Genomic DNA, 3,456 nt, shown 5'->3' on the forward strand with positions numbered 1-3,456 from the left:
GGGAGCGCCGCCGCGCTTCCCAAGTGGCGCACTATAGCAGTGCACCACCGGGCCGGCCCCAGTTTCAGGATTCTTAAAGCAACTAGAAACATATATTGGCAAGTTTTGGCTCAAAACTTTTTGAAATTAAGGGGTGCTCAATGGATATACGATGTAGGTCTATAAATTTGAAATGGAAATAACAGACAATTGGAGCTATTTTACTGTGGCTATTTATCAGTAATCATGTAAATGTCAAATGGTTGTACATTTTGTCAATTCAAAATTGACTGTGTAATCTGCATATTATTGTAATTCACTTGTTAGTCAAAGGTGTGGATAATAAGCCAATATTTCTTACCTACTTAAAAAAAAAATTCCTTAAGTTTACCTTATTCTTTAAGGTTTAATGGATGTGATGAACATTTATATAACCATATATTTCTGTGTGCCAGTCTCTTTAGTGTCTTAAAAGCAGGGGCTGAGTCTTTTCATTTTTGTCTTTCTGACAATTAGCAGGGTGCCTAGCACATTATGTTTATGAAAATACATTAGTCTTTTTTTGTTTTTTGGCAGCTGGTGGGAAAGGGGAATCTAACCTGTGACCTTGGTGTCATAAGGCTGTGCTCTAGACAACTGAGCTAACTGGCCAGCCCCTGTTTGAGAATAATCTGGAATTCACTGATACTCTAAAAAAAATTCACATGGCATAAGCAATATTCTAGGAAGGTTACTTAAAGGACATGTAGCTCACCTTTTCTTTAAGTTAGTCTGAAATCTACCTGTGGATCAAATCAGACTGGTGAACTAGATACTGATATGTTTGGTATTCCGCCTACCTGAAATGTGACTTTCATTGAATTGTGATTTGATGTTAAGTATCAGTGAAATATATCGCTATTGGAAAAAGACCCCATTCCATTGTGGAAAACAGTACGGAGGTTCCTCAGAGAATTAAAAATAGATCTACCTTACGACCCAGCTATCCCACTACTGGGCATATACCCAAAGGAAATGCAATCAATATATCAAAGTCACCTGCACTCCCATGTTCATTGTAACACCATTCACAATAGCCAAGCAATGGTATCAACCTAAATGTCCATCAACAGATGAATGAATTAAAAAGCTGTGGTATACATACACAATGGAATACTACTCAGCTATTAAAAAAAATGATATCCTATCATTTGCAGCAACATGGATGGAACTGGAAACCATCATGTTAAGTGAAGTAAGTCAGGCACAGAAAGACAAATACCACATGATTTCACTCATATGTGAAATCTTAAAAAAAAAAAAAAAAAAAAAAAGTAAGTGGTTCTCATAGAAGTACAGTAGAATAATCGTTACCAGTGGCCGGAAGGGGAGGGGGCGGGGGAGAAGGGGTGGACTAACAGGTATAAAACTGTGCTACGTACCCTAAGTGACTCATTGTGCAGTATAGGCGTGTATTGAAACAACATACTGTACCCCACAAATATGTACAAGTAAATGTTAAAATATTTTATATCAAAAAAAAAAAAAGCCCCAGTTAAGTGCCTTGTATCAGTTATGAGGATACTGTTGAAGATTTTGTTTATTATCTAGTACCATATCCTTTATATGAAGACCCTGGGAGAGACTCCTGCTTGGTCTTGGTGTTGAGAGTATTCGTAGGTTCCTGAGCAGGGATTGCCTTCATTGTCTGTTTTGAATTCTGTCATTGACCAGCATCCCTTATCAATGATGGCTTCTGGGAAGGGCTGGAGGCTTGGCAGCCCCGATGATAAGTAGCCCATCCTGGTGTGCCCTTCCCCTAACTCCATTCTGAATCTCAATCTTTATTTGCCTTCTTTCCCTCCACTAAAAATTTATATCTCCATGTTGTAATTATGTACATTTATAAGCCAGCTAAAATACTTTCTGGAATAAATAAAAGCATTAATAGATTCAAGAAAGTGAGGTATCTAAATATATCCAAGCATACAAAGTACAATGGATACATAGGAGAAGGGGCAGCTATATCTACCTGGGGGAGCCCAGAAATGCTGGGAGAGGAAGCCACATTTGAGCTGGGACATGAAGGACATTAGGAGTTGTTTTCTCTGATACACGTATGGAGAACATTCTAGATGGACACAAGAGTACATATAAAAGCTGGGAAGTAAGAAAACCTGACATGCTCAGGGAACTACAAAGACCTCCGTATGACTGCAGTTTAAGCTGTGAAGTGGATGCAGGAGTAAAAAGACACTGGCCGGATAAAACCCCTCAACTAGTGAAAGACTTTGAGTGTTACATGGAAGAGGAGCCATGGAGGAATTTTGAACAGAGGAGCAGATTTTCATATTAGAAAGACTGCTCCTGACAGTACTTTGGGAACCTAAGTTAGGGGAGGATGAGAGCTTAGGACCACTGTTAAGGAGGCTCCTCAGTGTTCTAGGCAGGAAACCATGGGGACCTGAATTAAGACAATAGCAGTGTAGATGGAAGATGGAGCCAGATCTGAGAACTATTCAGAGCACAAAAGTGGTAGGATTGAGCTACCTAGGTAGGCAGTAAAGAAGCAAGGCTAAGCTGGGTTATCTCCTAGCTTCCCGCCTTGGGAAACTGGTATATGATGATGACATGCACCCAAAGAGAGAATAACGGAGAGGGAACAGGTTTGGTAAGGAAAGCTGATGACTTCAGTTTTGAACATTTGACTTTGAGGCAGCTGAGGGACAGAGGTTCCTATTAGGCAATTAAATATGCTTGTCTGGAGCTAATGAAGGGTTCTGGTCTGGAGATATAATTTGGAAGTAATCAGGGTGTAGAGGGTTTGAAACCAGAGGGATGGTAGAATCTCCCTGCAGAGCAGAAAGAGGAGAGGACAAAGGGTCGAGTCCTGGGAGAAACAACATTTACGGGGCAGGTGGAGGAAAAGTATTTCACAAAAGAGCATTCAGAAAGGCAGGAGGAAAACCAGAAGTCACTGTGCCATTGTACTCCAGGAGGCAGGAGTCAAATAAGAGGAAGAATGACATGTCCACTGGACTTAGCAACCAGAAGTTCGAGGGTTGACCAGCTATTTCCATGGAATGGTGAGAGCAGGAACTAAATTGTTGTTAGTTGCAGGGTAAACAGGAGTTCAAGCTGTGGAGACAAGTAGATTAGATTATTCTTTCTAGAAGCCTGACTGTGAAAGAAAATGATGGCTGGGGGAGCCTGAGTCAGGAGAACATTTCTTGTTTTATCTTTAATCTTTTGGTTGTCTATACTTAGGGGAGAAAGCCAATGAGGAAGTAGAGCCAGGTCCCAGAAGCAGCAGAAAGGACAGATTCAGAATACGAGTGGGTTGACTGTGGGTGGGAAGAGAGATGAAGAATGATGGGCCGGCCCGGTGGCGCACTGGATAGTGTGCCGCTTGGGAAGCGCGGCGGCGCTCCCGTCCGAGGGTTCGGATCCCACATACAGACCGGCTCCCGCTCACTGGCTGAGCGAGGCGCGGGAGCA

At 41.8% G+C, this 3,456-nt stretch overlaps 1 protein-coding gene across 1 annotated transcript in view; it reads left to right on the top strand.

Moving 5' to 3' along the window:
* DHTKD1 (dehydrogenase E1 and transketolase domain containing 1) overlaps positions 1-3,456 on the top strand; it is a 46,544-nt gene that overhangs the window by 23,186 nt on the left and 19,902 nt on the right. The window lies entirely within an intron of this gene.

The sequence above is a fragment of the Galeopterus variegatus genome, unplaced genomic scaffold (genome assembly GCF_000696425.1).
Source record: "Galeopterus variegatus unplaced genomic scaffold, G_variegatus-3.0.2 Scaffold867, whole genome shotgun sequence".
Lineage (NCBI taxonomy): Eukaryota > Metazoa > Chordata > Mammalia > Dermoptera > Cynocephalidae > Galeopterus > Galeopterus variegatus.